The sequence below is a fragment of the Pelodiscus sinensis genome, chromosome 27, assembly GCF_052426305.1.
Source record: "Pelodiscus sinensis isolate ZL-2025 chromosome 27, ASM5242630v1, whole genome shotgun sequence".
Classification (NCBI taxonomy): Eukaryota; Metazoa; Chordata; order Testudines; family Trionychidae; genus Pelodiscus; species Pelodiscus sinensis.
Genome location: NC_143078.1, coordinates 10,190,875 through 10,205,637, shown reverse-complemented (window position 1 = coordinate 10,205,637; position 14,763 = coordinate 10,190,875). Strand labels below are relative to the sequence as shown.

Below are 14,763 nucleotides of genomic sequence, written 5' to 3'. Positions count from 1 at the left end.
AAGACAGTATTCTTAAAAGCTTAAAAATTATCCTAACTTTCCAAGAAAGCAAGAAATCCCATCAGGCAGTTCATTTCAACAATGAAAAATAGGCACAAATAAGATACATCATCACACTACAGTGTTTAATAATTAAAATATGCCATCAGTGTTCAAATTACAAGGCTTCTGTCAGTTCCTTTTATTTTCCCCATGTGAATTAGTAAAATTCCCTGCTATTTAAAAGAACTTTATTCTTTTAAAATTTTGGTCACTTAGCAAAATAGGCATTTGGAGAGCTAGATTAAGTTATTCACGGCACACAGCCTTGATTTTGCATGTAATATTCCCACGTTGTCTTGTAAATGCAGGCTTAGGAGAATATACCAATTACATATAACTGCTTGGGAAGTGACAACAAAACGAACAGTTTTTATTTACTCAAAACTGCTTAAACATACACCTCCTTTGGCGTCTGTCACCAAATTAAATGTTTCCATCTTCCACCACATTGGTTTTTCATGTCAAAATTGAAAAGCAGAAAAAGCAATGTGCCTATCCAGCTGGGGTGTCTGAACAGTCTGCATTGCTCCATAAACATGCCCTCCCTATCTCCAAAAGAAACTAAGGCCAAGTCTACACTGACAAACTGCACGCTGTAGCTTTTAAGGTGTCAACGTTGGTAAGGCACTTAGTGCACACAAGCCCCACAGTTGCTGCACTCTAGGTAAGCCACCTGGATGAGAAGCATAGAGCTTGCTGCGTTCTGGATACAGTGATGGGGTGCTAGCATGGACACTGGATCACTGTAGTACTGCATCGTGACTCTCCTCCAGCACCCTTCCCACAATGTTTGTGAAGGGCTCTTGCCTCTCTGGTCATCTGTTTGAACTCTACTGTCTTGCTCTTCGGTGACCAACTCTCAGACCTGTCCTTTCCCTTCTTCCTGTTTGCTCAGTGATGTGTGGTGTGTCCTCAGTGCATCTTTCTAGCTGGCCATACCTGCTCCATGCACCAGGAGATCCCTTATTTGGAGTCATGCTGAGGTGCTGGACCACATCAGTGTTTGGGGAGAGGAGGCAATCTATTCCCAGGTGCGCTCCAGACATAGGAATTATGATACATACAAGCACATGTCAAGATACAAGACCAATGCGGGTCATGACCAGTATGTGCTGCAGTGCAAAGTGAAGGAGCTAAAGAAACGCCTTCCACATGGTGTGGGACGCAAACCAGTGCTGCGCCCTAGACTTGCCAATTCTACAGAGAGTTGGATGACATACTTGGGGGATGACCCTACCTCCCTAGTGCTATAGGGAATGTTGTGTCTCACCCCCAATGTGCCCGGTTACTCCCAACCCTCCATGCTGGAGTTTGTGAAGGGTTCAGTGTGAGGCTGTCTTCCACAATGCCTGCACTAAGGGACTCCTAACACACTACTCCAATGTAAAGGGCTGCAGCAGGGATCTCACTTTTACTGTCCATTCCTTAGTACTTACTACTGTGGACAGTTCATATAGAATTAGCAAGATATTTCTCATCCATGTTTTAAAAACATAAATTTTACCCACCACTGAAATATACCCACCCTTCGGGTAAAACAGGAGAGCAACCTTTTGTGATTATTTAGGGCAGGAAATGAACAAAGTTCCTTTAGCTCTTAACATTAAAGCACACAAAAACGAATAAAATTTTTCTATAACAATATTTACTGACTATCTGAGAAGTAGTTTTCAGTGACTAGATGTAAGAGATATTTATAAATGAACATGTGGATATAGTATCCTTTGTACTGTACCTTTCCGGTGTGCGTCACATATTTGGAAACAGATTGAAGAAATCTGGAGAGATTTGGCAATGGCAATGGCTACAGTTTTATTTTTAAATAAACTCGTGTGTGAGAATCATTCAGCGATGATGAGTGTTGGACTGATAGGAAACTGAAAGTTCTCCATTTGTTCATGGGAAATGTACAGCAGAGAGAGCTGCATGGTTCCTCCACACCAACCTACCAAAGTCCCTGATCTGCAATCTGGAGACCATATTTAACGATGGGAGGAAAATTGAGCCTATGGAGCCTAGAGTCAGTGTGCTCCGAGAACAAGGATTTCCCTTCGAAGGGTAGGTCCTGTATGGTATTCTGGATGTCGGTCGGTATTCCAGAAATCTGGAGCCAGGCGCCACAGCGCATAACTACCCCTGACACCATGGTGCGGGCTACAGTCGACCGCGTCCAGGGAGGCCTGCAGTGCTGTGTGGGCGATGGTTCTGCCCTCAGTGGTCATAGCCGCAAATTCCTGACGCGCCTCGGGGGGAAGTTTGTCCTTAAACTTATCCATTCCTTACCACGTATTGTAGGCGTAGCGGCTAAGCATAGCCTGTTGATTCGCGATGCGGAGTTGCACACCACTGGTGACATATACCTTACGCCCCATGAGGTTGAGGCACTTGGGCTCCCTAGCCTTCGGGGACTGCTCCGGCTGTGGGAATCTTTCCTTTTGTGCCGCAGCTTGGACAACCAAAGACCCCGGGACAGGCTGAGAATACAAGTGCTTGCGTCCTGACTGCGGGACATAATAGCGCCTCTCGATCCCCTTTAAGGTACGAGCTAAGGAAGCCGGAGTCTGCCACAGGACGTTCATTATCTTAGCCACCGTCTTATTAAGAGGCAAAGCCAGGCGGCAGGAGCATTGTCCGACAGGATGTCTACCATGGGGTCCATCTCTTCTACCACAAGTTCCACAGGGACCCCAAGGTTGTAAGCTAGGCGGCAAAGCAACTCTTGATGCGACCTGGCATCCATCGTTGGCATAGCTGGAGCCGGATCTGCTAAAACCTCGTCAGGAGAAGACAACGAGGAAGACTCCTGCAGCAGCACCGGGTCCAGCGTCAGGCTTGGGTGGGGGACTGACTCGGCAACTATCACAGGTGCCAGGGGTGGCTCCGGTACTGAGGCTGTAAGGCATCCACAGCACTACTCCCCTGAGACGAGGGAGGGGGTCGCGACAGAGATGCTGACGGAGCCGCTCGGTGTCCCGAAACACTGGATGCCGTGGAGGGAGGCACAGGCCCCTGCCCTTGATGATATGCCCACGGCATCCAGAACTGCCACTGAGGTTGAGGAGGCCAGGTTTGTTGTATGTGAGGCCAATCCCGTCGGTGCCGAGAGCGGGATCTGTGCTCCGATGACGCCCTCGAGGATCCCAATCTTATTGAGTCCGCATCGGAATCTGAGGAGTAATCGGATGCAGGCCATGGTGGGGCTGATGACAAGTACACCGATACCACTGGAGGTGCGAACCTGGCCATTGACTCCGGCTTGCCTGCATGCGCATAGCGAGGAGGTTGTACCGATGCCAGCACAGGAAAAACGGTATCCGTGCCCTGCTGTGGTGTTGGCACACCGCACTTCGTATGCAGTGCCGAACTCTGTGCTGGGTGGGAGGAAGGCCCTGCAGTGTCCATCCGCCCAACTGATGGTGCCCCTACTGGTGCTGCCGTGGGCGCTACTGTAGACAGCATAGATGATGCCGGTGCCATCGACGTGTCCCTAGAAGGTGTCAGTGTCGTCAACAGGGATGGTGGCGGCGTGGTCCACAGAGACAGTGTCGGTAGCGAAACAGGTGTTGGTACTGGAATACCTTGTATCAGTGCTGGAGTTAGTGGTGCTGGCGGTGCCAACAGCGGTACCGGTACTAGAGCTGGTGGTACCGTTGGTGGTGCCACATGTCTAGTCTTCATCGGTGCTGGCTGCGTCGACGCCAAGTACAGTCCCAACGATGTAGCTGAAATGGGCTCCGGCAGAGGACCCAGCGCTGAAACTGTGGTGGGGGGCTGTGTCCAGCCCTCGCCCGTCGGTACTGCTAACTTTAGACAGCTATCATGAGAGTCTCCTTTAGGCATGAACTTAGCACATACCGCACAAGCCTTAAAGCCCTGCGGCTCTGGCATTCCTTACCCCCGAAGGGGATAAGGAGAACAAAGAACTTTCTAACTATCTAACTACTTTAACTATTTACAAACAACTACTCTAACTAGAAACGGGAACCATTAACTAAACAAGATAGATACGCTCCAACGACCGTCATGGGCAGTAAGAAGAAACTGAGGGGCAGCGCCGGCAGGGGTACTTATGCACCGCTATAGCGGCGCCACTCCAGTGGGCGACCTGCCAGCGCTACGGGTACTGCTTGGGAAAACACTCCAAAGAGACGGTGCAAGCGGCACGCACACCTTATTCGAATGGACATGAGCGACCACTCGAAGAAGAAACATGTATTTTCATGAACACAAACTCTCTTTATAACAAAACAGGAAGGGGGGGGGGCGGCGGGAAATGAAACTCTGGTGAGACTGGGGAAAGGAGGTGAGAGAAGGGAAGAGAGAGGGTGGGAAAGGGGACAGGGAAACCTGAGAGGAGGGAGCTGGAAGGGGGAAGCAAGGGGAAGGGGAAGCTCAGGGTTGGGGGTCTCACCAGACCAACTTGATTTTCATGCAAACCTGCTCCTGGGTTCGCATGTGGCCTTGGGTGGCCAGGCTGGCAGCTATCCTGCCATGGACGGCTGCATTCCTCCATCTAGTGCGGAGATCATGGACGTTGGGGGCATCCCCCCCAAATCTGAATAAGGTCCATGATCTCCACCCTAGACCAGGAAGGCGCCTGCCTTCTCCGGGCCCTGGCAGGCTCCTGGGAGCTGGCAGACTGCTCCTGGGGAGCAGTGGAGGGCTGGCTGCCAGTGGCTTACTGGCTCATGTTTTGGTGCCACTGGATCAGGGGCAATGACTGCTGGCTCCAGGCTGGCAGGCTTGGAGCTGGCACAGGCACTGTGGCCAGTCTCGACCCCTTTAAGGGCTCCGGGAAGGGGGGGAGGGAGAGGAGCGTTCTTGGTTGAGGCCAGAGTGGCCACCAGGGCACCCTGGGAAGGCTGGAGGCCCCCTATTTCGAAATAAGTGTCTACACAGCACTTATTTTGAAATAGCAATTTCGAAATTGGCGTTATTCCTCGTGGAATGAGGTTTACCAATTTCAAAATAAGACCTCCGCTATTTTGATTTAATTTTGAAATAACGGAATGGCTGTGTCTGCTGATTGGATTGGCTTGGTCTTATTTCATCGCTTATAGAAAAAGGATGCAAGAGAATGTTGTCTGAAAACGCCCAGCTCTCTAAGGTAGTGTGTTTTCATTGGTCACATGTGAAATTGATCTCTAGATTGTTTTATGTAGTGAATTATTTTGCTTAAAGCATTTGCACGTGTGCATGCATTTCACTTGTTGGTATTTATAACAAATTAGCCTTTTCAGTTACAGTAGGGGTTTTTTTCTATTATAGTTTGGATGCTACTACAATAGTGCTTAGTTTTTTTCCTACTCTAGCCTTAAACTTACTTACACCCCTCTAATGCCCAAGTGTAATGTGACTGCATGAACAAAAATACACCACCGGATTATTATTAGGTATGTTCTCATTATCCTGACATTGGTATGAACTGTTCTTCTGGACCAAGCAGCGATGGACATGAGCCTTCTATCCCTCCCCCCCTTCTCCCACACACAAAAGAAGCCATCAACCTGGTTCATAGGTCAATCAAGTAAAGGAGACGGAGGACAGAAATAAAATGGACGATTGATTGATTTAGATACATTCCCTTCTTGTGCAACAAACCACAGCCACACGGATAGAGATAGGATCATCTGCTAGCTGCATACACAAAGGAAGGGGAAAAGAATTCATAAACTTCTGCTCCAAAAAGTCACAAACTTCTAAAAGAAAGTCTCTCATAGCAGTCAACAGTAGTAGAATTTATAGCTTCTATTTTGTTCTCAAGCCACTAGAGAGCGAAACTATTACAAACTAATAAACAGTTGAGTAAATCTGACATTCCATTGAGGAGAAGGAAGTGCTATACATACCGAGAGACAAACTAATGCTAGTGCTACCTTACTTCTCCCTATTCAGACACTATGATCCATCTTCCTGAAATTACTGTTGTACTGTACACCAGAATAATCTACTGACTTGGTGCCCATACTACATGGCTGCTCAGTTCAAAATCAAGTGCTCTTTTCAGCTTTTCTTTGTCCATGGAATAGTCACTTGGCACAGAAATGCATTCTCCCAGTTAGACTCTTACTTGCTATTCTTAAGCTTTCAAATACCATCTCTAGCAAGAAGGAATAGTCCTAACAATTTTTTAGTCTGTACCTAAAACATATTTTCTCAAGAGCTGTCTGCTCTATTTTCAAGGACTGCTGGATTATCTCTATTCAAGATGACAAGTTATCAAGTAAATGGCCTGGAGGCAAATTAATACAACTGCCACAGAAAAAAATTAAATAAAGAGGAAACAAAAACCCTACACATTAGCAAGAGTGTGTCAGAAGATTGTGAATATATTGCATCTTTGAAAGAGGAAGGGCAATTGGGCCAGAGAATTACGTAGCTGCTGTGGCTCAGAGTAGAAAACCACCAAAACAGTCTGATAAATAAAACTCAACCTCCCCAATATTTGCTGAGCTCTATGGATTTTTTAAAAAGGGCTCCAGACGTGATCCTGGCAATTATAGGCCAGTAAGTCTAACTTCATTACCATGCAAACTCAGAGGCAGCAAGTCATATGGCCCTGCAGTGCCTGGTCTCCAGGAATATTCCAGGCCTGGGGCCCTAGCTCCAAAGTTCAGGATGTCTTCGTGCTCGAGATGTAAAGGGTTAACTGGTTACCTGGTAAGTATCACCCATGCTGGGTGATGCTTATTGGGTAAGCAGTTAACTGACTGCTCAATTGGGCCAGAGCAGCCCACCGCAGTACAGTGGAACAGCCTCATGGAGCAGTGGGCCTGACTAGGGATGTAAACAAAAGCTTATTAGTTAATATAGACTATACGCATTTCCCCCCATTGCCAGTAATTTTAGCAGCAGACAGGGGCTGCTGCCACCCCACACTGCTTCCTCAGTATCAGAGGCAGCAGTGCAGGGTGACAGGCAGCCAGTCTGCAAAGGGAGCTGGTTTTTAAGTTGGATTTCCTCATGGTCCTGCTCCCGCCAGGCACCCCATGCTGCTGCCTCTGATACAGAGGTAGCAGCGTGGACAGGAAGGGGGCTCTTTGGGAGTGAGGCTGGAGCATACTGGCTGCCAGACCCGCCCCCGCAGACTATAGAATAGTCGAGTAACCAATAAGAATTCATTAGATTAGTTGACTATCAGTTAATCAATATTTAATATCCCTAGGCCTAAACAGGCCTAACAAACCACACAGCAGAAGGGGGTAGGGGAACACTCCATCCATAGGAGCCCCAGCTGGCCCCCTCTCCCAGCCACTAGGGCTCTCTGCTGGACCAAAGATGTTGGTGGACCAGAGAGTCCCATATTTAAGAGATTCAATGTATTGGAATTGGAAAAGGTTCAGCAAAGGGCAACAAAAATGGATTACTGGTTTAAAACAAACTTAAGGAATATTTCTTCAAACAATGCACAGTCAACCTGTTAAACTCTTGCCAACGGATATTGTTAAAATCTTGGCCTTAACAAGGTCCAAAAAGAACTAGATAAATCCATGGAAGATAAGTCCATCAATGGCCATTAGCCAAGATGGGCAGTGATGGTATCCCTAGCTTGTTTGTCAGAAGCTGGAAATAGGGAACAGGGGGTGGATCAATTGATGATTATCTGTTCTGTTCATTCGCTCTGGGGCACCTGTCAGAAGACAGGATATTGAACTAGATGAACCTTTGGTCTGACCCAGTATGGACGTTCTTATGTGAAAGTTTATGCCATTCTGAAACACACTTTGCTAACAACACACACAAAGAGGCCCTCAAGATGACCAGTTCTCTATATTTATTCTGAGTTGCAACAAACTCAAGTGTTATCTTAACTCAGTATTTCAATGTACAAAACACGTCAGCAAATCTTGGGAGTCTAATGCACATTATTTTTCTTTCAAGAGTTAGCCTAAGTCTGAAACCATAAACACAAGAATGATGGACTAAAACTCAATCTTAATACTGACTTGTACAATAAACTCTGTTTTATTAACTCAAAGGAGTTCATTATAGCCATGTTTCTGGGAGTTCATATCACGCTGTAAAAATTTGCTCTGAGAAGTAAGATGGCATCTTAGAAACACATTTTCAAATAAATATCACCAATACAAACTGAAAAAAAAATTCCGATTTTACTTCCACCTGAGAATTTCAGATTAGTAATACAGTCTCTGCAGAATTTAGCCACTCATGCAAATCAGTATGAAAAAAAAGCTAATAGTGAAGAGGTTGGGGGTGGATACTCAAATTCAGGGATTTTTTTCACTCTATTCCAAAAATCAATTTTAAACCTAGTCTTTTTTTTGTTTTTTTTTAAACAAACACCACACATTATATACTCCTTAAAGAAAAGGACATAGTAAGGCTCTAAGGGTGGACTTAAATTCTAGATGGCACAGTTGGACTCTGGAAACAGTGCTCCTTCCCTACAAAGTACAGATAATTTTGAAAAGGATAGATGGGGATACAGAAATGAAACCTGCCTCACAATGGCAGAGGTAAATAACTTCCACTGCTAAGCCTCCTGAATAATCATTGATTCAGTTCTGAAATATGAACAGAGATTCTGAACAGAGATACAAAGACCCTGTGCATTTACAAACAAGCTGGAAAACAGTACACACCAGATTTTGGGGGTACTAAAAGATAAGTAACAGACCTCACTTACACTCTCAACTTCCATTCTCCAGGTATGAAGCTAGTTAACTGTTAACTCATTTCAGGCAAGTAGTGTATATTATCATGCCCGTCTATCAGACAAATGGTAAGTCATAAGATTCTGGCAAATTACATAGACTTAGAAAAGGACTGAATTCAGTTAAATACCCCCTACTGTCTGATAATTTCCACTTTAATAAAAATATGACCTGCTTACTCCTTTAGGCAAATGACAGGCTTACGAGCCATAGAAAGCTTTTAGAAGAATGCGTCAGATGAGGGACAAAAAAGAAAAGCATCTTCTGTGCTTAGACTCTGCAAGCTGAGAGTACTTTAACAAAAGGATTGCTGTCTCTGAAACAATTCTAGCTATTTTATTATAATAGGATAAATTTGAAATAAAAAAAAAAGGCCCAGTATCTTCATGGAACAAGAGATCACACCTCTAAACTCAAGCTCATAAATGCTTATATCTGAAATGTCTAAATCTAAGAGTACAATATCATAACCCATCTTTTCCCACTGAAACAGCTGCTATGGTATAGGCCAAAGTTGATATCCACTAGAAACATACCTGCCAGTATGTGTTGCAAATAATCAAAAGCAAAAAGAAAAAGGGGAAATCTTTTTAGCTTTCAAATCCATTTCAATGTAGTCCTCTTAAAGACTTAGCAGCACACCAATTTTGCATTGCTATCCCTCTGCTAACCAACCTCTATTGTTCCAAACACCCTTTTAGAGCTATGTCCATTTTTCAGATAAAGACTGACATCTTATGATACATAAGAATGGCCTCAACAAAAATTATGTATTTCTCTTTTTTGCTTTATGCATAGGAATATTTGCATTCAAACAGGATATTTAATATTCTTCTGTTCCTGCTATTTATCCCCACATGAAATCATAAACCTTAGTGTGATCATAGTTGACATTGGTTAAGTAATTATGTCATCATAAGCAAAGGATTCTGACTGTGTGTGGGGAAACAGAAGCAGGAGCAGATGAATTTTTAAAACAAAGATCTTGGGGTTTTTTTTGCTTAAGATCCCTACTGAAGGAAGAAAAAAAGTCCCAGAAGACACATTACAGAGAGAGAATTATTCTTAAGCAGGGCTAGGTAAGATGAAACCTGGGGGCTGAATCCAGCCTGCCTAACACTTTGATCTTACCCATGGATTGCATCTGGTCACTTTCTATTTATATCCTGTTGCCTGTGCCACCGAATTTCCATGTTGTGGTTCAGGCAGCAGTATCCAATTTAAATGGCTCACAGCTGTGGCACTACCCCTGCAGGTGCTGAAGCCACTAGCCTTTCAAATAGCCATAGCAGTCCCAAGCGGCTGCCAGGCAACTTGATAGCGGCAGAGCCAAGAGCTGTGAGCTCTTTGCTGTGTTTTTAAACATAACTCTGAGGGGAAGCTAGTCCCCAGTCCCGCCCCTCCTGCCAAAGGTCCCTCCCTTCTGGGTATGGAGCCGGCCCATGACCACATGACAAAATTAATTAAGTGGCTCCCCTGCAACAACTGTTGCCCACCCCTGTTCTTATGGGCAATTGTTATCAGGGTTTTCCACAAGGCATCTGTTACTTTTTAAGAGATGGGTGGCTGAATTCTCTCCATCAGGATTATAGTCCTTTCCCCATGGCTGACACACTGCTCTGCTGACCCTATGAATTTATGATGCTGAAATTACACAGATTTAAAATATTTGTGGCCACATGAAGTACCAGCCAGACTTTTCCCCACTTGTCAACTAGCTTAACAGCCTCCTGAACAAGGAAAAGTATATCATGCCTGCAGCCAAGTCCTGCACCCTCATTTAATTTCAGGTTCCTGACACCATACTCAGGGCTATTTCCCACCCACCCACTTATTTGCAGTGGGCCTCTGCATCCTTGAGGATCCCAAAAGATTTTCTTCACACCTTCTTTAAAGCCCTACTGGAGCTCATAAATGCTTCCCACTTAGTCAAGACTATGCAGGTTTATATGGTTTATTAGGTGATGAGCTTTCGTGGGCCAGACCCACCTCCTCAGATCAAATAGTGGAAGAAAATTGGCATGACCATATATACCAAAGGGATACAATAAAAAAAAGTGAACACATATAAAATTGACAAATCAGATTTTAGAACAGAGGGTGTGTGGGGGGGGGGAGGTTAGTGTCTATGAGATAATGATATGAGGGGTGATAATTGGGAAAGCTATCTTCGTAATGGGTTACAAAGCTCATGAAAGCTCATCACCTAATAAACCATCTTGTTAGTCTTTAAAGTCCTGGATAGTCCTGTCTGTTGTTTCAGCAAGACCAGACTAACACAGCTACATCTCTATTACTATCCCACATAGTCAGAAGTTGCTGTTTAACATAATGAAAATGCACACTGAAGTCTGGTCTACACTTAAAGTTTTGCCCGCATAACTACGTTTAGGAATGTGAACAATATAACACACACCCCTAATTGACAAAGCTAGGATGGCAAAAGCCCCAGTGCAGATGCAGTTATACTGGCAAAAAAGTCTATTTTCCAATCAACCCCTTATTTTGTTCAGGGAACTGATACCAGATATGCTGGCAAAATCTCTTTTACCAGCATAAAACGAGTTTCCACAAGGAGAAATTACCAGTGTTAATATATCAACACCACTTTCTAGTGTCAACAAGGCCTGAATGTACGACTCTTGCAGAACAGTTTCCAAGAGGGAAATTCAGACCGGAAATGAAACTCAGATCTTCTTGAGGGTAATACAAAAATGTTAGCACTAGTTCAGGATCTATTTCTGAAGTTTTTAATTAAGTTCTTTCGCTTAAAGAGCCTACTCCCTGTACTCCATCATACACAATGTCTCCATCTATTTTGCACGCAAAGATGTAGTCGATAAGGCAAAAACAGAGAAATAAATGGTTTTGGAAGGCAGAGAAATAAATGTAGGAACCAAAAGGTGGAGGTAGCCTTACAATAGATCTTGGAACTAATATTAATGAGATTGCTCTTCTATTTTAGAGGAGAAATTCTTAAAGAGAAGCCTGTTCTTTTAGTTGATTCAATATCTGATTAACTCACTTTGCCATAGCTGGAGTCTAACTTAATTGTCCATTATGATCTGGAGACTCCCAAAGGGATCAAAGAGTTTCAAATCTGACCAGTCAGAGGATGGGCCAATAAAATTAACAGCAATCCATGCCAACTTCCTGTACGGAAGAGAAGAACACGATAAGGCTAGGTCATTGCATGGCAGAAACTACTCATGATTAGGGATGTAAACAACAAGTTGAGTAGTTGACTACCCAATAAACATATGCTCATCAGGTAGTGGAGTCACTACATAACTTAAAAGCCTGTTCCCCCCAGCATAGTCTCTGTGGGGAGGTAGAGGAGGCAGAGGCAAGGCAGGGAACCGGGGTGAGCTGGAACTCAGCTGTCCCAGCTCACGTCTGGTCCCAGAAGCTGCACCTCTGCTTTTGAAATGTAGCAAGAACCACGGGTCCTGAGAAGGGAGGCAGAGGCGCAGCAGGGAACCCAGGGTGAGCAGGGACTGAAGTAGTCCCTGCTTGTGCTGGGTACTGACTGCTGTGCCTCTGCCTTTGAAACGTAGCAAGAGCCGCACCCTTCCCTTCTTACTGACTAATCAAGTAGTCGATAGAAATTCCGACTACACAATTAGCTGAGTAATCAAAATTTAACCTCCCTTCTCATGATATATGCTAAACCTCTCTGGTCCAGGACACTCTGGCCTGGCAATATTCGTGGTCCAGCAAGACCATGGATGTTGCTGGACCAGAGAGCCCTGGCAGCAAAGGGGCTGACAGAGTAGTCTCACCAGCAGGGCAGAAAGCCGAGCCAACTAGCAGCGGCGCCCAGCCAGCCATTGCCAGGGGCTGGCAACCTCACGAGAGATCTCTACCTCCCCTGGTCTGGCAAACCCCCTTGTTCAGGACCAGTCAGGTCCTGAGGGTGCTGGACTAGAAAGGTCCAATCTGCATTACCTTTTGATGCTGGAGGCTGTTAAGTTATTTTTAGATGGCTTACTTCTCCATGCTGCTTCTTGTTGCAGTAGACACAGAGCCAACGAGATACAGGCCCAACTCCCATTTATTGCTTACAAGAGAGAGTTGATTTGTTCCCAAATCTGAGGACAAGCTGCAGACGTGAGTCTGCTCCTTTATTTTCCTGGAGAAATCACCACCTTTCAGATCTCCTAGGCTTTAAGAGGCTGGAACCTAACTATCTCAGGGGATGCCAGTCTTTATTACTGTGACACTTCAAGATAAACACATTCATCAGCCAGGTTGGAGCTTACTTTCAAACTAAGACTCACAGATCCATAAGGCTAGACTCTTAAAGCAAGTGGCTCACTGCTACCAAACACCACATATCAGTTATCCGAGTCACTGTGCATCCACCCCTTCATAACAAAATGCAAGGTTTGTACCTCCACTTTGTTCCTCCCACCTACTACATCTGCAATAACTATCCTACAAGGGATTTAAGGGAGAAAACTAAAACCACAACCCAATATTCTATCAAGCACACACAAAACTAAGTATTATGAGAAAAAAGGATCACTGATACAGTTTGTGTGCTCAGATTCAATATTACAAGTCTTGTAATTAGTTTTTGTCCATTTTCTACCATTCGGAGAAGGAAAAACTAACTAGCCATATCTATATAGTACAGTACAAATACTTTCCTTACAAAAGTAGTAACAGAAAATTCAGCCTTACAAATTAGCCTTACGTTTGAACTTCATGCAGGTTTTACTGCATTCATATCACAACCTCCATGTTAACTTTCAATTTTTCATTTAACTCAAAGACTGTTGAATTCGGTGAGCCATGATATAGAACTCTGGCTGCCAGGCAAGATTTTGATGGTTACACCAGTTAAACCTTCAAGTAATTATTCTGACTCGAACTAATGAGTTAGGTAATTTTTCTCTATGTAAGGAGAGTCTCAAATTACAGAGCTTTGGGAAGCAATCTTTAATACATTCTAAAAGAAACATTTTTTGTTTGTTCAGAAAGAGATCCCCTCCAGATGCAATGGCTCAAAATTATGACTGACCCTAAAAATATTTACTATTTAAGATACGTAAAACACTAACACAAATGCAAACTTTTTCCATTTATTGTAATAGGCTTCTATGGTGTTTTGTTTTTAAAAATCAGCATCAAGTTGAGAGGCAGGTCAGAGTAGTCTGCAAGTTGTGATATATATGCAGATATATTTAATAAGCAATAAACACAAACATTTCACTTGTTTCCTATACTCTCCACGACTGAGATTAAAGGGGAAAGTCAAAGCACAAAATTCTGCTGTTACTGTATATTAACCTAGAGTGACTTCAAAAGAGATAAATGAGCAGAATCTGATACAAAAAGGTGTTTTGAGATAGAACACTGTTTTCTATTTCCATAACCTATGCCAACACCACTGCAGAGCTTGATTGCAAACAAAGTTTCTCTACAAGCCCCCACCGTAGAGTCCCACCTCTTTGAGAATTGTGATTTGTATTAACACCTAGCAGATCCAGTCCCAGACCAGGTCCTCATTGTACTAGCTGTTGCACAATTACAGAACAAAAAGACAGTCCCTCTCCCTAAGAGCTTCAAGTTTTCTACACATTTTCTTCTGTGAATATCTCCTTCCGTTACACCCCCAAATTGTAATTACCAAAGCAGATAGGACCAGAATGTCATGTTGTATAAATTCATGTCACTGCACTAAAGAACAGTCAATGTAACTGCCAATTTACACAACTTAAGTTCAGTCCCCCCCATTATCCAGGTTTTACTTTTCTGCGTGAAAATAAAACTTTCCAGGTGTAGACTGAAAGAAATGACCTTTTGCCCCCTCTACATTTACTAAAACTCCAATCCTGCAAACTGATGGTAGTAGTTGCATGCATAAAATTAAGCATGCCCCTAAGTGTTTACAAGGTCAGAACCCAAATTCTTGATGGACATCCTAGCGAACAAAAAGCTTTAAAAACAGTAGAGTCTAGAGCAGGGGTTCCCAACCTGGGGTACGCGTACCCCCAGGGGGTACGAGAAGCTTGTCAAGGCAGTACGGGGAATATTTGGT

General features: G+C 44.1%; 1 protein-coding gene across 5 annotated transcripts in view; it reads right to left on the bottom strand.

The window, feature by feature from the left end:
- USP49 (ubiquitin specific peptidase 49) overlaps positions 1-14,763 on the bottom strand; it is a 65,136-nt gene that overhangs the window by 26,262 nt on the left and 24,111 nt on the right. For 3 of the 5 annotated variants that reach the window (XM_075910353.2, XM_075910352.2, XM_075910356.2), the window contains exon 2: positions 11,743-11,870. The exons of the other annotated variants lie outside the window; for them this stretch is intronic. The gene's annotated coding sequence lies outside the window, so the exon portion shown is untranslated. The remainder of the gene's footprint in view (positions 1-11,742; positions 11,871-14,763) is intronic. 5 annotated transcript variants of the gene reach the window in all.